Genomic DNA, 25,358 nt, shown 5'->3' with positions numbered 1-25,358 from the left:
CACACTCCAACAGCCTAAAGTGTCTTAAGCAGCTTAAGTAGCTTTAAGCAGCTTTGAAGACTTAGATACTTTAAGCTTATAAAGCAGTTTAAGCTGCTTAAATCGCTCTAGGACTTCAACAAGGGCCCCATGATGCTGCTCCTCGCCAAGCGAGTGAAACAAAGGTGCCTGCAGCTCCCTCACCATTGGCTGGAGGGATGGAGATACAGGGCTGACACAGATCCAGCCAGAAATCTGCTGATATTGATATATTTTGTCAATGATGATGTATAAAATAATGTAACATATTTTTTCTCCCCGTGGTTAACTCAATGTTTCTTTCTCTTTTGTAGCTGCCTCCCTTTCCCAGCCACCTCTGTCCCTTTTTTTCTATTTTTGCCCATTTAGCTCAGGCTCTTTCAGTATCTCTTTCGTCTCTAATTAATTTTTCCTAAAGAGATCAGTGGACTGCTCTTGCTGCAGTGATACACTTTTATGAAGAAAACATGTCTTGATTCAGCCTCTGTGTTCAACCCACAGAACCGTGCTGGGGGTAACTGTTCCTTTGTATCACTATGGTTTAACCTAAATCTAGAACTTTTTTCTCAGAAGAAGGGCATGAGTTGATGGAAGCATTGTGAAAAAAACCAACTGTGTAATCCCAGGAAGTACTGGTGGCAGCTATTAGGTGATCACCTACAAAAGCAGGTAACCAGATGGAATAGCAGAAGGAGGAATATAGTACATTGAATCTGAGTTGTATTTTGGAGGTTTCAGTAAGGATGTAGGAGGAGAAAGTCTGTGGATAGCTGTCCAGAAAAATGGGTAAATGTATCTTCCTACACTGATAATCTCTTAGGGCTGAAAGGACTTTGTGTTCAGTTTTTACTCCATCTGTCTGAATTTGGGGTATGCTGCACAAACCACAAGTCATCCTGTTCTTACTAAAGGATATAACACCCCTTCCCACTTACACACAAGACAGTGAGTGTCTGTTTGGTTTAGTGACAATTCATTTTGAACTGCCACATTAATAACTAGGACAGTGGTGATGATGTACTGGAGCACCTGAGCTGGATGTGGTGTTTTTAGTGCTGAGGATTCACTCAGGCCTACATCATCCCACTTTTCTCATATTTGAATTCCTTTTCCAGTTCCTTTAGAAGGAACATTTTCCTCTTCTCTTTCTCCTCTTCTCCTCACCCATTTCCTGGGGTTATATCTTAACTTCTCAGGTGTTCTCTCTCCATAGTCCTCACTTTAACTGGGTCTGCATTTTTCACAGGCTTATGGAGTCCATCACGTGTGACTTTGTATATATCACATGAACTAATCACAATTTAGCTATGAAATGTAATGATAAAGCTTATCATACTCGAACAGTGTGTTCTAAAGACTTGAGGTTGTAAGCGGGAAGAGGGATAATGGTCATCCTTACTCACTGATCTATTTTTTGCTGATTATCTATGTTACACATTCCCAAATGATGTTGCATATCACCATAGTGTGTATTGAATGCACACCACGTCCAGTGGGACATATTTACAAGCAGCATTGAACACTTTTGTTGAGGCTTGATTTATACCAAATGCAATTTTTTTCCAGTAGCCTGAAAGCATGTTTGCCTCAATTTCTATTAAAGAAAATGATTTCTAGCATGATCTATTCTTTTCAAGTCATCAATGCCTTTTAATCCCTTTTCCTGTTTATCCAGCTATTAATTATTACTTCCTTCAAAATGTATCATAATACCCTACATATCATGCCAATAGGATTCACTAGATTGTGAGTGATTAAATTATTTACTTCTTAAATATTGGTTTGATATGGTCCCATCAGGGGACACCACTGGTAGTTAACAGATATATTTGTAGTGGAATACTTGGAGCTCAGTATCCTTGGGTTCATACCTTGTGTCTATATCATCCTCCCAGTAGTCCCAGCTCCTTCTAATGCTTCAGTCAGTTTTGTAGGAGAAAGGGCAGGTTGTTTGGGCTGCCTGTGGGCTTTGTGATCAGTGGGAGAATGTTAGCTGTTTGGTGCCTGTACAGCTCTGAGGCTGTAGAAGATGAACTGCACCTGCCATTCCCTCAGGTCCAACAGTGACTTGGGTCTCATTCTCCTCCAAGAAGCTGCTCATTTGCATCAATGATTAATGAAGGGAATTAATAAGGTTAATCAAAGTTAATTATAAGCATGGAAAAGTAATCTTTTTCAATTCTGAAAAGCTATATGTGGTCACCTATTCATAACTTACGCATTTTCTTTGAACTATTTTTTATTACATCTGAGAACAAAAAGGTCCCATTCATGTTACAAGAGAGTTTGGGTAGTTTCAGATCTGATGGGTTATTTAAAAAAAATTGTAAACCAGAAAACATACAACACCAGGCATCAGGTGATGTATACAGGCCACAGTTTGGCAGCCATTTATGCTTATGCCCAAATTTCAGTTGGAACTTCATTTCCTTAGGCTTCTAGAAAACTTCAGTGTACGTTAAAATTAGCTCTGCTGATTTGAGGTGATAGCAGTCCTGCATGTTTGTATGCCTTGATAAACAACTGCATGTGTGCCAAAAGTACTTTATTGACTGTGTTGAGCCTGGTGAAGTCACACATTTGTGCTGATCCATTCACCACTGGAGACAGATATTTTTCAGCACTGCTGGACTAAATCACCAAGTGCTGGCTGGTTGCTGGGGTCATGTTGCTGGGCAGATCATCAGGTGTTGGCCAGTCACTGAGGGGTGCTCACACAGTACAAACGTACAGGACAGCAGACTCACCCTTCCTTCCTTCCTTCCCCAAACTCATGACAACTGTCTCCTTGATGCGTCTGCAGGGTTACAGCTGACCTTGCTACAGGACAGCATGGGGCTTCACAAGCCAAATTGTCACTTTTTCTCATCCCTCCATCTCCTTCAGCATTGTCCTTCCAAACCTCTGACATTCCCACCATTGTTTAATTCATTTTTTTTAACAATCTTGTTTAGCTGAAATAGAGTGATAGCTTATTTCAACTTCAAAAAATAACTTTCCTTTACCTTTGTTCCTAGTTACTTTTTTTCTCTTTTTCTTTTTTTCCAGCTTTGGTGGCTAGCTTCTTTGGCTAAGGGATTACACAGTGAACTGCCTGAATCTGTTATATGTCTGTGAATACTGTTTCCCCAAGACTGCAACACCAGCCCAATTCTTTGCTCTGCTGGAAGTCATCCTAAGAGGTGGGTAGCGTTTAAGATTTTAGGAAGAAAGCCAGAGTTTGCCCTCTACCAATATTAATTTCATGCATTCCCCCTTGCATTCTTGATTCTGTAATTGGGCTGTGCTTCCATCTCCACCCATATCCTGCCTTGACACACATCCATGTGCGGATGACAGGGGCAATGATGGGTGAGCCAGCCAGCTTGCAGGCTGAGTCACCCCAGGAAGGCAGGCAATTAGGATGGAAAAGGAAGTGTGCCAACAAAACAGGTGATCTGAGCAATGCACTGCACCCCACATGCCAAAACAGATATTGCACAATATTGGCAGTGACAGAGAAATGTGGAGAAGAATACAAACACATACTTCCAAAATGGCCTTCATAGTAGGAATTAAACAATATCAAAGCTGAGCCTGTTTCTTTTCATGGGCAATTTTAATACCAAAGATGAATATAATAATCAAGAAATGGATAGAGCAGTGGTGTAGTATAGCCCTCTTAGCATATGTGGTCACTTTTATATGGGTGTCTTTTCCCGTGCGTGGAGACTCGAAAGGATCACTCGAAAGGATCACAAACACAATTTATGAGTACAGAACAATTATGCTGTTTGTTGGATTGTACACACAATAAATGGCTGGGAGTAATGTGCTATTAGCTTTGGCACTAATGCCCTCACTTCCTCTGATGCACGTAACCACTGGGTTTCTGCTGGTCAGGCAGATGGTAATCACATGGGGAAGTGCCAGACTCCATTGCTCCTTGAGATAGAACGGTCCTCAGTTTTGCTGAGTTGCTATTTTCTATTTGATTTTTTTTTTCTCAGGGTTTTAGAGCCTTTTCAGTTGTTAGTTTTTGCTTCAGTTCTTGAGTGATTGCTACAGGCTCAACAATTTCACTTGTGTCCTTGTTTCAGCTTTTTTAATATATCTTTCTTGGTTTAAGTTTATACGCTATCACTCATAGGTTAGCAACCTTTTTTTAGTAAAGCAGAGCTGGGGTCATACAGCCTACCTAGGCCTTGTGTTAAAATAGTAAGACTGTGAAAGCTTTACCAAAATGGTGGGAGACAGACTGATCTGTGCTTGTTGTTCAGTGTATTTTTAAGCACTTTGCTGGCTTAAACATATGAGTCTTGCCAGATGGCAAAAAGACTCAGAAATAGATACTAACATGAACACCACACAGGGTCAGATGTGCTATATAACTGATGGTATCAGTGATGGTCTATATAATGCCAAACAGAATAGTCTGGTAAGGATGGACTTCAAAGGCAAAATTACTTAGAAATCAGTGATATGAAGCTGAAAACAAAAGAGTGCTGCATGATATTCTCACTTTGACCATGTTCAGATTTATAAGAAGAAAAAGTTACTGTGAGGATAATTAATCATTGGCACAGGTTGCTCAGAGAGCTTTGGCACTCTCCATCCTTGGAGGTTTTCCAGATGTGACTGGATAAAACCCTGAGCAGCTTGGTCCAAGCTAAGCATTGACCCTGCAAGGGGACAGGTGAACATACCAGGGACCTTCTGAATTCCCTTTCAGGTCAGGTCACTCAGTGATTCTACGAGTTAAGTTACTGTTGTAGTCAAGGGTAGATGAGGTGGAGAAATCGTATCACGAAGGTAAAATGCTCATTACGACATTTCCCAGTGTGTCCAAGCAAAATTAGGCTGCTACCATCTATGTAAGGTGATCCTGTCTCTCTCCAGTTCCTGTCCTGGTGTTCCTAGTTTCTCTCTTGAGCTAGCGCTGGCCCTTGTCCAGCATCACTGCGAGCTGTTTCAGCTCACCAACCTGACAAAAGCTGATTAGTTTTTTTTAAACTGGTTGGCTTTCTGCTGATTTAGTTAGCTGAACTACTTCAATAAGAGACAGATGAGCACCACAGCATGAGGAGGAGGTGGGAACATGTGGTTAAGATTGGAAAGAGTTAAGGGTGGGCAGGGCTCTCTCAGTGGGAGCGAGCCATTACATTTGCCTTATTGCTTCATGAAAACAACGTGATCTATCTGCAGCAGCTTTAATACAGGCAGAACAGCAAATTGGGTAAGCCCAGAAAGGATGAATCATAAAGAAAATAAAACCTCAAAAATAAAAATTCTATAATGCTAAGGCTGATGAAAAGTGTGGAATTACAGAAAGGAACATGAGAGCAAAAAGTCACTGACTAATAATGTCCAAGGAAAGATGAACAGAGATGTATCAAATGCCTAACACTTGAAACTGAAACTTCTGCCATGGTAGGAAACCACAGATCTTGTTTACCAAGTTACAAAAATCCTGTGTGGGTAGTTCAAACAGGAAATGGGCTGATCAAAAGCAAAGATAGGGAAATATGTACAACAGAGATACTACAGATAATCAAAGCATTTTAAAGAAGTTGGCAGCAAAAAGTTAGCCCTACTTTGACATGAGATTCTGTGACATGAGATGATCTGACCTCATAAGAGATTGCCGTTGGTGCAGCGGTGATATCAGAAAACCAAGCTGCAGTCCAGTAGGTAGCAGCAACAATACAGTGAGAGACATTTTTATTGTGGTAGAAATGCTAAGAGCCCATGATGTCACTGCAGAAGTGAAATTTTAGAAGTTGAAAAGAAAACCTGGGAAAACCCCCAAATTTTGATGAGGGGAAACACAGAGTTGTTAAAATACTAAAATGTGAGACTGGGAAAATGTCTCTCTGCCCTACACGATGGGGGAGGTAATTTGCAGTGGAAGATGCAAATTGCACACAAGATGACAGAGATGATGGATGCAGAATTGGAGGAGAACAGCCTTGGGACTCAGGCCAGAAAACAGGATATTCATACAAAAAAGCATCCTGAAAGAACATGTGCAATGACACAATGACATGCTTTGCTCATCACCAGCTTCACTGATTTTTTTTTTTTTTTTTAAGGTTACTTGACATCAGCCTCAGGAATGCCGTGTGGAACTTCAGCACTCAGCTCTTACTCCATCATCACAACCTTGCAGAGGGGGGTGGATGGCTGCATCTGGGAGTCCATCTAAGTAAGAGACTGGTTCACTTTGAACACTGGTGTGGAACCAGGGTACATTTGCCTTCTGGGGCTGTTTAGCATTATCCCACACAGCTACTGTGTAGGCAGCACAAGTAGCAGCATACTGTGGGGTGGATTGCACGTATCTTGGAGGTGTGCACTGTGTTACTGAACCATAGATCTGAAAAAAACCTGTGAAGATACATAACCTAACAAAAAACTAAGCCAAACAGGATTCAAAATAAGCTACCAAAGCAAACATCCCTGAACGCTTAATGCCAAAAATTGAACTCATGTTAGAAATTGCAAATTCTGGGGAAGTAGAGTATCTTGCTTGTTCTATCTATATCCCAGTTCCAAGTAATTAGGAAGGAACTGACAGAAAGAATAGGAGAGTCTTCCACCACTCATACTCATTTCAGCATATGGAAATTCAAGATATTCAGTTCCAGAATGAAAACAAGATTTTAAAAAATTATTATTTACATGTAATTACAAAGCTAAAATAGACCCTGAAAAATACAGACATCAAAGATGCTAGAAAACTAGATGCCTTGAAAAAAAAACAAAAACAAAAGTCTGACTACTGTTCTCTGTCTCAGCAGAGTTGAACAGCCCACCACCTCATCTTTCACCAGAGTCAGCAGGGAGCACAGGATGTAATTGTTGTGCATTCTCTGGATGGCAGTCCCCAAGAATTCCCCTCCAAGATGATCCAGTGGAGACCAATGTGCGTGAGGAAGAGAATACTTACTAGATCTTAGGAAGACCTACCTGATAGGAATGATGGTGATCACTTTCAACTGTGCCCACTAGAAACAAGAACAAATGATGGAAAGGAATGGAAGACACAAGCTTCCACAGTAAGAATAATGCAAGGGCTACTAAGAGGAGCCAGTATGTTCTCCATAATTGCTTTTTTTTCCTCTGTGGAGCAAGACTTGCATTGGCTAGCTTGTTTTATGAGCTGCCATTGGAGGTAATAGTTGTAAACCTTACCAAAAGGGAGGAAAATAATGCTCTTGCTCCAGAGGTGCAAAAAGTAGCTCATGTCCAGGCTAAAGCACTGCACCAAATGCTTCAAGGAGCCAGGGACCTGTTGCCAAGGCACTGTTGCCATGTAATGACAGACTAGGGAAAAACCATCCATGCCAAGAAGAGTTGGCAGGTGTGGGACTCAGGTAGACATACGACAGTGGCAATTACATGATTTCTGATTAAAGGGGCTTTGCCTTTCATGTATCTTCAAAAGTATCTGGAGCTCAATTTTGTTGTAAGTAACGATTGTTAATTTTCATTACCTAGACTGAACGAGAGATCTTTAATCAAACTGTGTTGTACTGGAGACACTTCTGCTGTTTAACCATAAATATTTGGGTGTGCAGTATGGTGTTGATCTGCAAGGTTACTAATATCTACAAAATAAGTAGTCCTTTTTTATTTGCATCATCTACCAAGTTGTTTCAGCTTCACCTTATTAAGCTTGAGCTTAGATCTGAGTGTGCTTTTTGAGGTGATGCCCTTGATAAGAGGGCACACAGACTCCTGTTACCTTGAATATATTCAGGATATATTGTTTCTACTACAGTTCCCAGACATTTTCTTAGCCAAGTTTTAACACAAGCCCACTAAATCTATGCTTCTTTAAAAAAGTAAATCTCTACAATCTGTTCTCAGCCTTCTTTTACTTTTCTCATAATATCAGGCCCACACATAGCCCAGATTCCTCAATGGTAGCTGCTGAAATTTTTCCACCTTCTGGTGCTATATATATTCCTATGTCCTGAGCAGCAGCCTGTGTCTGTGTTTTGAGTACAGACTGCTGTTATTTTAGATATCTGCCTCCATAAAGGAGCATCACTGTTTCTTATGTGTCTTCATAATGAGATTTTTTTCACTATTTTCACAGAGGTTTAACCTCATTTCGAAAACGAGGTTGTTCTTTTTCTCCAAGTTAAATAACTGTAACTGTAACAATCTATCCATGTATCTATACATATATACATCCATGCATGCATATATATATGTATATATATATATGTATGTAACGTTGGGAGCCTACTAGGGCACATATGTATTTCTATGTACATAGCAGTTGAAGTAAAAAGCCTTATTCACAGGAGGGGCTCTTAAATATGCGTCTTCTTATTAAGCACCTACTGAAGATAAGCTTCGTGTGCATGTCCACACTTTTCTGAATGGGGGTGCATCAAAGAACAGGCTTATTTTCTGGAATCGGAAGCCTTGACTGAAATGTCACTGCCTGGATCACTTGCTGCTTGCAAGGCTGACAGCAGCAAGGGGATATAAAGCATAGCTCACACCAGCCTCACCAGGAATACAAGGGCACATTGTATGTAATCATACAACATGTTGTTCCGTGGGTGAGATCATGTGTTCAAGTATCCTGCCTTCATGCAGTGGAAGCATCAAGCTGAAGGTCATGGGTCCCAGAACACAGCTGTGATGAAGCAAATCTACATTGTGACATTCAGTTTTGTTATATAATTAGAGCATTCAATTATAGACTGGAAGACATACTTAGACTGTATTAGAATATTCTCTGATGTAAATGAGGTTGGGTTAATTCCCTAACAGGCCGGGCAGTGACAAGAGGTGGAGATAAGCTCCCAGCACTAACTCAGGACAAAATTAGGCAAGTGGCATGCTTGCCTGCCCTGCCCTGCCTCCTCCCACACCCTGGTCCTGCAGCCACAACCGCCAGCTCCACACTGAGACCCCCCACCACAGAGAACAACTGGGCGACACACACCTTTTGTTGTAATCTGCTAACAAATGATTTCTGCTTCAGATTCCAGCTGCAGCTCTGCTCTTGCACAGGCTATCGGTTGGGTGGAGCAGCTGCAAACCTTAGCAACATCTAAGACTCTTCAACAATTTCAGTAGTTTTCTTGGAGTAATATTGGATTAATTTAACCTCTGAAAACAATAACTTTTGATACGAGACCTTGTCTCTCTAGGCTGATCTGGCAGGTTCAGCTGTAGCTTACATAAGCTGGAACATCAAGGCTTGTTTCGAAGAGAGAGGGAATGTGAGCCAAGATGCAAATATGGGCCCCTATTTTCTTTTGAAAAATATTAATAGCTTTTCCTTTTCCTCTTAGGCAGCATTAAACCACTCCTCTAAATGAGCAAAGGGTCCTTTATATTTTGTAGATATTTGAGGAAATTACCATGGCATTATTTTTCCATAAGTCACTTTCAAAATATTATAGATACCACACTGAGATGGAAAGAGTATGTGACCAGAGTGCACAGCCTAAAAATGAACTCAGATTAAATGCAAGAGCAACAGGCACAATGTCCAAAACAGATAAATCAGGGTGACTGCATAGTTGTATTCTTGTTTTTCCACTGTACTAACTCACAGAGCACAAAATAAACCTGTGTAGCAAAGACATGAAAAAAGACACACTGGAAGAAATATTTCTGTTGTATTAGCATATTCTCTGCTCTAAATGAGTTTGAGCTAATTACTTATTAGACCACAATGGGATAAGCAGGAGAGATAAGCTCCTAATATCACATTATGAAAAATTAATTAAAACAGAATAAACATAATTTATTTGAATCTGCTATTTCCTGTTTCAATTGCTTTACTTAGCAATCTCAGTAATGTTCTTTAACAAATTCTTTATTTATTTTCTTATACAGAAAAAAAGATAGAAAAACGAAAACAAGCTGGAAAGACATGAATTTTATCACGGTACCCCATTTTCCTTGGCAGACTAACAACTGCAGTATCAGCACAGATTTCTGCTACTTGAGCTAATAGAGTGCCACTACCAGCCACGGGTTGTCATCCTCTGAGTAAAGAACTTCCAGAAGAGGATTGCTGATGGGCACTGGTGAGAAACACAAACTGAGGTTCTGCTTGTTGGCTGGGGTGACAAGTAATCAGATGGATTCCAGATATAAGGTAACCCACTGTGACTCCTCCAGCCTCTTGTCATCCTTATCCTTTGCTTTCCCCACTTCATCCTGGGACTCCACCTTCTCCTATAGGTGAAAGTCCATTAGATCCAGCTCCTGATCTCCCACATCTCCCAGTCTGGTTAGCTGTTTGCTCATTCCCCAGTATGACCCTCTTTGCTTCCAATCTACCTAGCTGGACCATCCTAACTCCCCAATTCCTCCTCCTGACCCCACTCCTCATCTAGCATAGGTTTGGGATCCAGTATATCTTCCTGAGAATTTCTTCACAGTGCATTTGAACAACTGTCTTCTGCACTCTTGATTTGGACATCTAGGATCAGAGGAAGACATCTAGATCAGAGGAAGGAAGACCCCTGCTTTCCCTTTGGTTGCCTAGACCTCTTACAGCTTATAGTAGCAGATGCCCATCCATAGCAAATGAGACCTTTTAGGAAAGTTCGCTGTTGAAACCAAAGTCATGCACCATGAGTTTTCATACACTTATTTAATGAGGATAAAACCAACATGTCATTGACACAAAAGCTGTCTTCTATCAGATTTTAAGTCCTTGCACCAAACATGCAAGATTTATCTTTTGTCATGAGACCAGATGACACCAGAATTTTTAACCGCAGCACATTTTCCCCTACAGCCTGACAGACACGTCAGACATGTCTGAGTTGTTTTACGCTTGTTTTCCTTGAGAATGTGTGTCAAGTAAAAAGTCCTGAACTATACAATTTCATATTGTTTAGACAGGACAATGACATTAATAAATTTAATCTCAGAAAAAGCATTCTGATATCTTTAGTGGCCACTATGCAGACTTTCATTCCTTAGAGAAGATAAGGCATGTCCTTGCAAACAAGAAAAATTAGATCCTGTTGTGCCAAGGCCTACCCTCTAAGTAGTTCAAGGTGATCAGTGTACAGTTCAGATTATTACATAAAACAATTTGCAAAGATTTGCAAAAATTAAACAGAAAATGACAGCTTTTTCAAGAAAACAAGACACAGTGATAAGCCCCAAGGACTATGCTGAAATCGTGTCCAGTAAAGAAGAAAAATATGAGACTAGACTCAGTGGGACTGTGGCAGAGTAGCAGAGAGAAGACTCTCAGTCTTCATCCATAGGATGACACTCTTCCTATAGATTACTGTACTTAGATTTATTGCTAATACAGTACCTAAATACTGCCAATGCAGTGTATAATATGATCAGATCTAAAGGGTTATAACATAACCAGGTTCAACTGGAAATGTGCAGGTTTAGAGCCTCTGACCTTGCAGAAAGCACAATTACAAAGCAGCAAAGCACCTATGGAGCTGCTTTAGGATTCTATCTCTATATATGGTTGGATCTTAGTGCTTTTACTCAACTCATCCAAAAGTGAGTGTTCCCATCTTAGGGCTGGATGTACCCTGCAGGCATCCCTACTAGGGTGGGATCCATCTGGAAGCTGCCTGTAGCCTTGGGAGATCTACTGGCCTGGTCTCCAGCTACATTTTATACCCTTTTGCAGGGCAATCTGTAAAAAAGTCAGTCACAATCATCACAGCTCCCCCATCTCTGGAATGCATTAATTACGTGAGCATCCAGACAGCTCCTCCTGCAATTCCCACCTTAGGACAAACCACATTACCTACCAGAGACTGCAAGGGAGAGGGGGTGTGTGAGGGCAGGACACGCTTCAAGACCCAACTATCTTTCTTTGCTGTCACAGGGACAAAATAGATATACTGTAGAGTAAGCCTCATAAACGAGCTAAATCGTGAGTGGATGGGCTATTCTGCCTCTCTGGTGCCCCTAATCTTGTGCTGCAAGGATGCTTAATTGACCCAAGCTGCAGAAAGATAGATAGGCAGCAGAAGTGCAGCAGCTTGGTTTGTGTTTTTCCTTCCCTCCCTCATTCTTTCTTTTTTCATCTGTGTTTGCCTTTGTTTTCTGTTTAAGAAAAACCTGCTTGAGATATTAAACTGTCCTTTGGAGAGCTGCCGAGACACTGTTAATAAACAGCGTCCAAAAAGCTGTGTTAGAGACAGCAGGACGTTGCTGCAGTTTCCATGTGTCCATGTGACCAACAGACAATATGCTGTCCTGGAATTCTTCTAGCAATGAATTTGCTATTCAGTGCCAACACCAGAGTGAGAGGCTGAGTTCCCTTCCCCTGCAGCTCTTGTGCCCATACTGCCTGCCTCTCCAGGGAAGGACTGGACTCTAACAACAGCTCTGGCAGAAGTTCCAGCCCATCTCAGAGAGCTGAATAACTCTCTTTTATGAAATAAAAACCCCAATACTTTTTGTTTCTTACTATGTCTTTAAGCCTATTAAACAATGGTGGTTTGCTCACATAGACTTTTAACAGGAAAACAAAATTGGATTTTTTTAAAAAAATGAAAGCCTTATTTTTCTTAATTCTGAATATTTTTATTCTTTTTCCTCCCCTTATTTTTTTTTAATCTTTAATAAAGGGTTTAAAAGATTTGGTGTGGCTTATGTTGCCACAGGAATAAACAAGCATTTGAAACCCCGAACTCTATCCAAAACCTGTTTAGCAATATAGTTTTATTACAGTGCCGCAGTACCTTTAATTCATTTGACCTCTGGGTCTGTTTATTTTACTGAAATTTGACTCAGCAAAGCTAAATCCCCGTATATCATTCTGCAAGACAATTCATTTTATGTTTGGATACAAACAACCAAAGCTGCACAATCAACTATCCACTAACTTGCCAGTTTGCACTAGTGTGGCAGAATGGAAAAAGAAATTGTGGTGGCTTTATAGAAATGCACCTAATTTCTATGGGATAGTCAGTGAATATCAGAACAATAGATGTTGTATTAACTACTATGTCTGCTCTTTTTCCTTGTCATAGGTAATATTTTTATGGAAGGGGATGGCAGCCTACTCTCATTGTATTAAGCAAAATTCTTCAATGGATACCATGAATAATTTATTTATACATTTTTAAGCTTATTTTTACTTGCTCTTTAGGAAACTGTTCTGTAATAACAAGCTCTGGAACAAAATCTAAAAGACAGGGCATTTTTTGTGTTTGAAATGTCTCTCCATATGATTGCAAATAATAAAATTATGGAAATATCTTATTCTCCAGGTACTCTATATTGCCCAATGAGCATTGTTTACTCTTCCCTCTTGCTATATAGTTTTGTGTGCAGATTTCATTGTGTCTCTGTTTTATTTTTAATATTTATATGTATTTATTAACAAGCAAACCAGAGCAATCAGTTGTTTAAGGATGTGCTGGAGTGAACTACTACAGGCAAGTTATATTTATTTCCATGTTCAGGCTATGGAAGGCTAGCCAGGGATACCTCTTTGCACCTAAACATTTTAAGTCCATTGGAAAAGAATTACAGGTCGGTCAAATAAGGGGGGGTTTCTCTTTTTTTTTTTTTTTTTTTCCCCCTTTCATTCCCATTTTGTGTTAAGCATTAGAATCTGTTAAAAACAGCCCATTACCTTATGCCTTAAAGCAGTTGTTTCCCTGTTGCAGAGAAATCTGCTTGAAATGTGTGCTGCCTTTATGACCTCCAGGCTCTACCCTGGCCAAACAGATGGAGTGTTTCTACCTGGGCTGTCACTTTGTTTTCCTCTTCTCCCCACTGAGCTAAACCGTGCTCCCTGTGCAACCTGAGAGGAAGGACTTTTAACCCAACATAGGGCAACATCCTTGGCTGAGCAGGTTACAGAGAGAGCCCAAAAGCTCTGGGTATTCTTCAGTTCCAATGCACTGGCTCTTAGGGAACCCAAAGCATAGGTGCACATTTGCTTTGTTTCCTTCCACTGCCTGATTACAGTATTTCCAGCCTCTGCCAAGATGATGATGGGCACAGGACTGCAGCCTGAAGAGGGAAGGACTGAAATCCTGCTTTCACCAAGACCAGTGCATCCATGAGAGGTAATTGCTGGTTGCTTGTAATTCTGAATCACTCAAATTTCAGCAGCTTGAAACATCATTAACCGAGTTTCTTTTTTTCTTCTACCTTATTGAAATGGAAGAGACTCTTCTCCTTTATTTGAAATAGTGATTTTCTTCAACTCCCTCTATTTCCCCTAAAAGTCCTTAGGCATTTTTCTTAATATAACCCCGTGCCTCAGCTATGGTGCATCACAGGCAATCAAATAAGAAGAGTGTGGTATATCTGACATGACTCCTGCATGGCTCTGATCTGACATAATACCGTGATGCTGTTGGGATGTGATTGCTATATGGCAGTCAGCACACTGGTGGGAAATCTTAAAGGCTGCAACAGGAATGCAGCAACATTGCGAAGAAGGCAGTCCAGTGTGGCAAAATGTGAGTAAAGGAATGAAAAGACTGAAATGGAATATTAACAGTAAATACACTTGCTAAAAATTATTGGAGGGTGCAGGCTCCTACTGTCTGCAGGTTCTGGAAACACAGATACTGCTAACAGATGATTTTTCTTCTTTTTTTTTTTTTTTTGATAGAAAAGAATGAATGTAAGAAAAATTAGGTAGGAAAGTGAAAGAAAAACATTAACAAATGCACCTAAAACTGTCAAAGGTGTTGAACCTGGCATTGTTCCAGCGGCAAGAGCCGGAATCATTAACTTGAGCTATTTAGCATTCATATCTGGGCAAAACTGTAAAAAAATACAAAATGGAAAAATTCTGCACTGGCTTATTGAATAACTATAAATAATTTAAAGCAACTTCTGTCTTGTCTTTTACAAATCAGTGGACAACTGACTGTGCTGTTATACAGAAAATGGTGGAATTTTTTAAGCTAATGTACATTTTTTGACAATTCCTATTTTCTGACTATGCTGTTATGCAGTTTTATCATAGCTATCTCCCTTTATCAGAAAATGATGGGGTTTTTTAAATTAATGTACGTTTTTTGACCACTCCTATTTTGGTTGTTAAATTTCCTCAAGGGAAAAGGAGTTGTGTTCACTGCTTGATATTGGTACTATTCAGGTCTGGCTTTGCATTAATTCTTCCCAGTTTGTCACTCACCTGTGATTAATCAAGCAGAAACTAAGAAAAAAATTATTTATTTTGTAAAAGTGAACTAAGCTCTCAGTAACTGTGAAACAATGAGTAGGAACACTAGGACAGGCTGTCAGGAATTCCAGCTTGGTTTAGTTCTAGATACTTTGGTGGAGTTATACTGAGCCGCATTTGCTGATAATATGAATTTTAAGTATCCTTGCTATGTTTTTCATAATACTCTGTAAGAGCAATAACTTAGGAAAATTTTGTTTTGTTCAGTATCTGAAATGAAAATTATGTGTGTTGAAGGTATGAGCAAAATACACCAAGTTATTACTTGAGACCAAGAAGAAAATTGCTATATTCTCATTATTTTAATCTTTTACTGGATGACAATAATGGCAAATTAGAAATTACTTCTGAGTTCCAGCTTCATTTTAACATTTAGGATATCTGCCTGCTGTTTATTTTATATGACATCTAATTACAACAGTATGTGAGATATCTCAGTCTCAGTCTTTGAGGTCCCTCACAACAAGCCCATGGGACAAGAAAATGCAATTTCTGTGCAAATGCAAACAGAGCTACATACTTCCCTGGGAAAAATAGTGAGTATGTGATATATATATAGAGATATATATATAGAGAGAGAGATATGTATATTAAAGTCAATCCAGCTGTCTTTAATTCCAGAGTATGTCTCTGATGCATGAACCACAACCTTTGATCCTAGCTGAAATGTTGAATGATGCCTTCAAAAAAATACATTAAAATTCATTATACTGTAGATTACTAAAATATTCCTTTGGAATATGACTTTTTTGAATAGCGGTACAAGAACTAAATTAGATATTAGTTACATATTGCTCTCAGTTCCATAGAGTTGTGAAGAAAACATATCTGGAGTGCTGCATAGCACAACTTCATAACACTGCAGTTAGATTTTCCCTTGTATTTACAGACCGGTTTATTTTAAAATCTATTCAAGCATTGGAAAATCATAAATATGCAGCTCCACAGATCGGGAGATCAGGTTTCTGTGACTGTAATACATGGCTTCTTTTGACAAAGCTCTCCAATTTAAGGTCAAACTCTGCTTGCTTTACGATTTGATTTAGGATGGAAATATTTGTGTGAGTGAAGGAGTGTGTTTTGTCACAGTATTTTATGGCTGTACAGTGCTCACACTGCTCTAAGCATAAGCAAAAATATGTACTGAGGTTCTAAGCTAAGAGAGGCAGAATATGAAAGTGTTTGGTTGAAACGTTTCTAAAAGGTGTAACAGCACGTTAAAGGTTTTATAGGAAATACAACTAAAATATGCCTGATATACATTTGTTTTTCTCTCCTTACCAGAAACCCCAAAGGTTTGTACCAACACAGTTGAAGCCTCATTTTGACTCCTCTATTAATACTACAAATTTTAAATAAATCAAATCAGATACAAAAGCTGGTATCACTCTTAAGCCCTTCAATTTTGCCAGTGTGCCAGCATGCAGTATTTTGGATTATGTAAATGTCAAGTTCTACTGATTGCTATACCAGTGTAAAGGAGCAGGATGTAAAAGTTTTAGCATGTACACTTTCCTCTCAAATCTGTCAGAGGGACACAGAGAATGGACTGCCCCATCATGTAACAACCTAAATCAATAGACATCTATTAATTCATGTGAACCAGAGGCCTCTGATCTTACAGCCTAATCCTTCTTTAGCCCACTGTATTGAAGGAGTTGGTTGTAATACTTCAGGGTGTCTCCAGCAATGGCCACTTGGTTGAGATATTTTGAGAGAGAGGTGGCATGGAACCAACAACCACAGGTGTGCATGTCAGCTTCTAGTAATTAGAGGAATATTCATCACCTTATGCGCTCTTTTTTAGATAGTAAAATACTGTTTCTGATCATAGATGCTATTAAGAATCATCCCTTTATTTTAAATCAAGAGGAGAGTACGACTGAGAAGTTGAAAAGGGGCATCATCTTATCATCAATGCTCTGTAACTTCATTGTGAAGGGACAGGAGAGTTACCACTGGCATAGGCATTGACTTTTAAAGATTTTCTTTCCAACAGTTAACCAAAGAACAATAACCTCCTGCCCCATCAAAAAAACTGGAACACATAGAGTGTTATGTTCAGGTCATGACTGAACATTTGAGCAGCTAAAGTGGCACCATGTCATCACTGGCACACTGCCAAAAGAGTTGTATGTCACATCATAACCCCAGGAAAGAATTTCTGTACAGCTGGAAATTGCATGTTGAAAAGCAAAGGCAAAATGAAATTTTCCTGTCTCTCGTCCATCTTCCCCAGACACTAATCAAACACAAAGAGTTTGAAAAGGAAATGCTCTTAGATCTTCAGTATTTGCCTAGATCCATAAATGTCTTGAGGTAACCAAGAGTAAAATCTGTGGGGTTTAGATATTATCTATCCAGAGTTCCTATATATGTAATCTATTCCCTTTAATTTCATTATGATATAATACCCTAAGAATTAATACCATGAATAGTTTCATTGGCATATAATCCCCTAAGAATTAATACCAAAAATAGTGATGACAGAATGAAAAAAGGGAAGAAATGGAGAGAAGCTTGGAATATCTTATCTCTTAAGGCTTGAGGTTTAAATGAGTCATACTGCCATGCCTCCTATGGTAAAGAAGGCTTTCATAGCTGAGAGGCAAGGCAAGAGGCTTGAAATTTATGTGCAGCAGTCTTGATGTCTGTCCAGACATAGATAGATGGAGGGCTTGGAAGTGTTATTCCAAATAACACAGTCCTATGTCTGTCCACTGTGGTTTTACACAGGGTTGTGACTTGTTTATCCCTATTTCGTTGTCCCACCCTCTATTCAGGGCTGTTCAGAGAAGTTGCGTAATAAAACAGAAGAGTTGGTTCGGCTCCAGCTGGTCCTGGTGCCTCTTGTCCACTGTGGGGTTGGTTTAGTTGTGGGGACAACATTTGGGACACAACAAGAAAGATATAATAATAGCTCAGAGGCTTTTGAAGAGGTGAACATTTTATTTACTAACTAGTTGCTACTGCAAATAAAAATTCTGAGTACCCACAATAAGGTTAATTTTATCTTTTTGCCAGGAAATTTGTAGCGTGTTCCTTTGGCTCAAATACATAGACTATGTGCTTTCTAATAAGCTTTGATTCACTGAAAACCAACTCTGTTAAAGCAGCAACATATAAAACTAAAGAAACCCTTCTCATTTTCCCTGTATGTATAGTCAGAATCCTATCTCCAAACAACCTTAAAAAAAGTTTTCGATGCTACTTTTTCATTCTTCTTAGTTCAGCATAGCCAACAGTAAAGGCCTTGTTGACATTAGGCAAATATGCAATGATGCAGCAAAATCAATTTAGTCACACTGATGCAAATCCCTCACACAGATGTAATGCCTGTGTGCAAAGTAGGGCATTTCTGAGTATAGACAATATTTAAAATGAAGTGAAAGAGAGAGATTCTATTCTTCCCAACTGATGCCTTAATGTGATTCACATAGATAACCCTGAAATGCTAAGCTGAAAGAAAGGGACTTTCCAGTCAAAACTTAGGGTACATTAGGAGTACTGTTGATTGGGAAGGAATATCATGACCTTTAAATTGCAAATTGCAGTAGCTTAACAGATAGAGTAACACTTTAAAAAACACCCTTTACATTTAAATTGAGTATATTTGACCTTAAAATCACTAGGAAAAAATATGTCATTGCATAACTCCATTCTATGGTTCCTTTTCAGAACAGAAGTGAAAAAGAATGCACTTTTGGTCCTGGACTGTTCTTTGTAATTTAATGTGATCTGCTGTCAACAACAGGGAAAATAAACCTCTGACACTCAGTAAGAATAAGAAGAGGACAGAACGTACCTTACTGTGGGTATTCAGTCAAAGATCTGCTGGCCAAAAATGGTACAATTTGTGAAGGCGTAACTGAAAAACAGGTGGGGACAACAAGGGACGTGTCAGTAGGAATACTGGTAATCAGGTAATGAGCATAATGACCATCTTCCTTTGCAATCTGAAGAGGTTTGAAAAATTTTATTTTTCTCTTAAATTAAAAATGCTTCAGAAAACCATGAAGTTGAAGTAAAAGTTCTGGTAATTTGGTAGTTATCTTTTAGGTATTTTTTGGACAAAAAAAATTCTAGGTACTTAATGTTGCAGTATAGCCTTTATTTACCATAGTAATAAATGAAAGATCAAAATCCAAACAAATTATTTGTATTGAAAGCATACTTTTTAATCAAATCAGACTATGTCACAAAACTTTTCTTCACAAAGTATTTTAAAATTGGGGAAACTTTTTCCTAATCTAAATGGAAGCAAATCCTGAAACCCGGGAATCTCTTGTTAAAATCAAACTTTGATTTTCCTTGCAGCTAAAGTTTCACACTAGAGAAGTGAAAATATATCACCCAGGGCTTCCTTTCCATGTACATTCACCTACTACCATTGCTACTGATGCTGTCAGTGACTGTTAAAGCAATATTTTTTTCCTCTTCCATTCTCCCTCAAAAAGAAGTTTAGGAAGTCCCTCTTCTGGAATGAAGTCAGGACAGAATCTCATTCTGGTGGGCTGCAGTTTCCCAGTGGACCCAGTGACTTGAGATACACTGTTTTGTACATAAATTAAGAGGAGTTTGCAGTGCTTCATTTTGTTCTAACAATAGCACTGACGCTAACAAGAACTTGAATAAGAAACCCTCATAACGTAAAGAAACAGGGGCGAGGGAAGTGCTTTAGGCAGGTAGGGAGCTAAGCAATCAATTATTACTGGATTTCTAACCATGGGCAACACAACTATACCCCCTACTTTATAGTTCCTGAGATTACTGAGATTCATCAGCAGAAGCTGTGGTCCCCCCTGGATAATTCCTGAGTTCCTTGAAATGAGTCTAATACCCAATAAGGTTACTTGTGCTGCTGCAGAAAGATATTTCTGGCCTTTTACATGTCAGAAAAGAAACTGGATATGACAGTTTTGGAGCTGCCCTGTGATAATTTAGGAATATGGTCTGTTGGCCTGATTATTTGGTTGAATGTCTGGGTTTAACTCATCAGGGGTTAGCTTCCACCTGCACTCTTAAATTACCAGGGCTGGGCTGGGCGGTGCTTGCTACACTGGGATGTCCCACTTCCATTGTGGTTGCACAGTCAGTGAGCACAGGGAATTGGAAGGGCAGAGAGATTTAATTTTGAACCACAGGATCTCTGCAGTCCTAGCATCCTACTCATCCCTAGGAAAGACAAAGGATTCCAAAGATCCACTGGGGATCAGAGAGGGGACCTGTAACTGTTTGATAAAACAGTTGGATAGAGCACTGTGGGGATGGAGGAATGACACAACGACCTCAGGATCAATAAGTGCGTTCATTTATTGTCTATAAGCAGTCATTTTTATAAGGCACTTAATAAGCTCATACATATTGCAAAAGCCAAGCTCATGATTGGTTAATCTTTAAAACTTACATTTTTACATGTAAAAACTTACATTTTTACATGCTTACATTTGTGCATAGCTATGCCTACAATTTAACTCTTCTTCCCTATCTGCAGTACAGGGTCTTCCTTTTGATTCTTGTTCTACTACATGATCAAGGAGACAACTCCCAAAGAACATTCCATTTCTCAGTGACCCATTTCTCAGTGACCCTTATCTGCTAACCATTCTTGAGCTATGCTGCTCAGTGACACATCCTCCAGAGAGCACTGTTAGGGAACGTTAACTGGGATGTGTTTCTGTTTATCTATGTCATTTCCATGTGTTTGTGGAACTTTCTATGAAAGTGAAGGCTAACCCTAAAAAATACATTTTGGAAGAAAATGGGTTTGTGAATACCACAGTCATTTTCAGCAGTTTTTATCAAACACTGGGCATTCAGAACTGGCATGTTGCCTCACCCCTTGGGCAAGCTCCTTTTCCATAAAAGGGAACCTAATGGGGTGAACCCAGGGTTAATTTACAAAAGCTAGTGTCCTCTCTGAACATGAAACCAATGAAAAACTGTGCAGAGGTGATGTTATTCTATAGTTTACAGTGGAGACATGTTGGGTGGAGAACTGGAAATATTACATGGCAGCTGGCCCACTCCAGGGTGCTGGACCCAGCCTCATCTGTGTGAGCTTCCAGCTGAGACCAAGCTGGTCAAGTGAATCGCTTTTCAATTGCGAAAGAAGAGCACCAGAGGTTATTCGGCAGGTGCCCAAGAAATATTTTAGTTGGGTAAAGAGCATATATATTAGGACACAAAAAAGGTCCCTAACAAACCATTCCTCAATATGGAAGAAAAGGGTTTTTGTGTGTGTGTCTGTATATGTTGGGTGAGTGAAGTACAAAAACCAGAAAGTTGAAAATCCTAAGAAAATTACACAAATCAGGTTTCTTTCACTCTCTCCTGAGTGAGAGGACAAGCAAGTAGTTTACTATAGCTTTATGGGTTCTTGATTGTGGAGTTCCAAAAGGCAGCCTACAGGCCTGAGCCATATTCTGGATTAATTCCTAATTCAGTCATCAGAACTAGGGAAGCAGTATGTTCATTCACTGCTTATTCCAGGTGTTTGGGCATGTAAAGTTCTCCTATACTGTTGCTGGAAAGGCTAATATATTATATCTCCCTAACAGCGAACTCCTGATGCACTCATCTTTACTCCAGTGAACATCTTTTTTATGAATTTCACTCAACAGAAAACCCAAACATATATTAAGATACCCCTTTGTCAAAAGAAGCCAGACTAGTAAATGCTGTGTATTTTGGTACAGATCCTCCCAGTGACTGCTTTATGTTGCCGGTAGTAGAGTCTGGCCAAAAAGCTGCTACATTTACCTCTTGGATGACTATAGTGGCAAAAGCATTTTTTAATGATACGCATGGAATGCTGAGTCTCCTCGCCACTTCCTTCACTGTTGCCACATAAAGGTTAAACTGAGCTGTCCAGATCAAACAGCAAAGCTCCATGGCTTTATTTTGGTCTAAAAAAAACTTTGGGAAGAGACTATTTAGTGTCACATTGCTGTTTCAGGAGGAGGAAACGTGCATGCTGATGTTTAGGGTTTTGGGAAGGGTTGTATTCTGTAGGAGCTGAAGGACTGACTACTACAAAATCTAGAAATACAGACAAACTGAACCAGGGATGAAAGTAAGAAATCAGAGACAGGAAGTAAATTCTAAGTGCAAGGAGCTCCTAGTTACACGCCCTCCGTTGAGAAGTTCTGCTGTGAAGTCAGCAGCAATTTCTTTCTGCAGCGGAAGTTTCTTAACTTCTTATGGAGTATGTTGCAGGAATCTAGATTACAAATGGCAAAGATTTAGATTGCAGTCTCAAAGTGTGTATCTAAACAGAAGGCAGAATCTTCTGGAATTTGCTTTAATTGGGATGTCCAGAAGAAGCACAGGATGTAGTAAAACTCACAAATTGTAAATGGAAGTTGTTACTTGTTAGCGGCATAGGAAGCTTTGAAGTTCTTCTGTGAGTTTGGAAGAGGGAAGCAACTCAGGTTCTAGATGTTCCCTGCACCTAGTCATCTTGATTTCCATGGTTTCTAAGGTGACTATCAGTTTGTCACCATCCTCATTCTTTCTTCATTGCTTTGACTCATCCCAGTGAAACACTGGAGAACCCAAGAAGTCGTCTTTTGTCAGAAACTAAACAAAACCATCAGCTGTTTCCAGACTAAAGAGAGCACAGCATTATTGCCCCATGGCAGGTTTGTTTGCATGACCTTTTTCAAGCAGCCCCAAGTCAGCTCTGCCTGGAGTCCCTGATGGCCAGATGGGCCGTGTAGCTGTGGCCTAAAAGCTGTGCACCCACGTGAGTGTAACAGGGTGCAGCTTCTCTCAGTGTTGTCTGAACAACGCAGTTACACCTAAAAAGGTTTTTCCCCTCACTTCCTTGTCTTCATGTACTGAACAGCTGGTTACCTCAGGGTGATTATTTCTGTTCCTCCATACCCTTTTTGCTCCTGTCCTGAGTACTCCTAATATATGCCACCACTAACAGGAAGGCTCTACATTCAAATTCAAATTATACAAGTTCAAACATTTATTTTAAATCAGATGCTGTTCAGATGCTATGCAACTACAGATTTTACAGCGCAGTTTGAGTGAGCTTTGCAAACATCCCAAGCAAACAAACTTTACAGGAAACATAATCCTATTATTTTACTAATCTTTGGAATACTGGCTCACCAGCACCATCATTTGCAGCAGAGCACCTGCTCAGTTCCTTCTCAGGTGATCTTTTTACTGTTTCCTGTGTTGACACCTATTGGAGAAACAGTTTATACTAGTTTCAGAAATCATCTTATTTGATGATCTTATGAAACTGTGTGTCCGCAGTTTCCATCTATTAAAACTAATGAAACGTGCTTCAGTTATTGCCTGTTTCCCCACATACCCTTTCTAATGGTGTTCTTGATACTTTTTTTAGCCTTAGAGAACCTGTAGCATCCTCCTTAGCTTTAATTCTGGAACCCATTTCATCATTCACACTTGCATGTTCTCAGCGTGTTAGCTCCTGTCACAAGGAATTGTTAGCACATGATCATAATGTGTTGGGTATCCAAACCAGCGTGTGTGGGATCAGAGAGAGAGGACAATGAGGCGCTATCCTACCACTTGGTGAGTCTTAGCAAAGAGAGAGAGGCAGCTGGGCTCAGAGGAAGAAGGTGTGCTTCAAGAGATAGTTTCTGGTGGCATTTTTTCCCAACGTGTAGGAAGGTCAGGGGTTGAGAATGTATGGTATGTCCCCTCCATTGATATTCTTAAGCAGGGAATGACATTCATCTCTTTGTAATTCCTCATTGTAAAGCTAAATCTGCCCCCCCCACCCCAAAACAAACTGTTGTATTGTTCTCCTGTTATCATGATAAATTATGGATGTGAGACACGCTGAATCATGACAATGCTCCTTGTGCTGAAGAAAATCCTCTTTTGTCTTTTATGACTTTTTTATAGTCCTATTTATTGTGGGACCTATGTTAGGGTCTTAATGGGATTGCAAGGAAGCAGGAAGTGTACTAGCTGCTCTGGGATTTTAAGCACAGATGTCTTGAATATTCTGAGGAGCTTGCATCGGTTTATGATTGACCAGCAACCAGCATGTAAGCAGTGCTTTGTGTCTGCATGCGTACTTTATAAATCACAGAATCAGTTTGGGTTGGAAGGGACATTAAAGATTACCTGCTTCCACCCCGTTCTGCCATGAGCAGGTATACCTTCCACTAAACCAGGTGGTTTAGCCCCATCCAACCTGGTTTTGAACACTTCCAGAGATGGGGCAGCCACAGCTTCTCTGGGCAGCCTGTTCCAGTGCTTCACAAGCACAATACTTAAGGCCTTTGATTCAATAAAATGTTGTGTCCAAACCAGAACTGTACTTTTCCATTGTACCTTTTTAATTGTACCAATCACCAATTAGCTTCAGTTAGGTAATGTGGCTGCATGTGGCGGTATAGCTGCAATCCCCCAGACCGAACACAGGCCAAAACTAGACACCCATCCACACAGAATGGGGAGAAGGGTGACCTCTTCAACGCCTGCCCAGGGGACGAATGCCTATCACAGAATGGGTAAGGTTGGAAGGGACCACAGCGTATCATCTGATCCAACCTCCCAGTTCAAGCAGGGTCATCCCAGAGCACATGGCACAGGATTATATCCAGATGGTGCTTGAGTATCTCCCGTGAGGGAGACTCCACAGCCTCTCTGGGCAACCTGTTCAGTGCGCGGTCACCCGCACACTGAAGAAGTTCTTCCTCGTATTCGGAGCCAGGCTGCCCACCTAGCCAGGAGAGAGCGCGGCCGCTGGAGCTGACAGGGCTCCAGCGAGTCGGTGGGAAGCCCGTTCGGCGGTGTGTGCGGGACGGAGGGCAGAGCCCTGGGCAGCGGCGGGAGCTCCGTGGGCGCGGGGTGCGGGCGGGGCGGGGCGGGGCTTCCTCCGGCGGCCGGGCGGGTTCCCGGGGGCGGGCGGGGAAGCGCTGGCCCCACGTGAGGCAGCGGGGGGGGCGTGATGCCGAAAGGGGCGGGGTGGGGCGGGCGTGGCTGCGGGCCCGGGCCCGTGGGCGGGGCGTGCCGCGGGGCGCCGTTGGCGGCGGGGCAGCCGCTGCCGGGGCGGGCACGCAAACACCGCGCGGGGCGGGGGCCGGGCAGGACGGCGGCGGCGGCGGCGGAGCGGGCGGGAAGCGGCGGGGGCAGCGGGGCCGCCCCGCCTCCCTTCGGCGCTCCGGCGGCGGCCGGC

At 40.8% G+C, this 25,358-nt stretch overlaps 1 long non-coding RNA gene across 1 annotated transcript in view; it reads left to right on the top strand.

Annotated features, from left to right (window-relative positions):
- LOC126645007 (uncharacterized) overlaps positions 1 to 24,463 on the top strand; it is a 30,670-nt gene extending 6,207 nt beyond the window's left edge. The window contains exons 3-7 of the long non-coding RNA XR_007630059.1: positions 589 to 687; positions 3,067 to 3,200; positions 6,090 to 6,202; positions 6,798 to 6,922; positions 9,868 to 24,463. This is a non-coding gene — a long non-coding RNA (uncharacterized LOC126645007). The remainder of the gene's footprint in view (positions 1 to 588; positions 688 to 3,066; positions 3,201 to 6,089; positions 6,203 to 6,797; positions 6,923 to 9,867) is intronic.
- Positions 24,464 to 25,358: the final 895 nt, after the last annotated feature.

Source organism: Myiozetetes cayanensis, unplaced genomic scaffold, assembly GCF_022539395.1.
Source record: "Myiozetetes cayanensis isolate MyiCay16 unplaced genomic scaffold, myiCay2020 scf3, whole genome shotgun sequence".
Taxonomy (NCBI): domain Eukaryota; kingdom Metazoa; phylum Chordata; class Aves; order Passeriformes; family Tyrannidae; genus Myiozetetes; species Myiozetetes cayanensis.
Note: the sequence above shows the minus strand (reverse complement) of the source record. Positions and strands in the feature narration are given on the sequence as shown.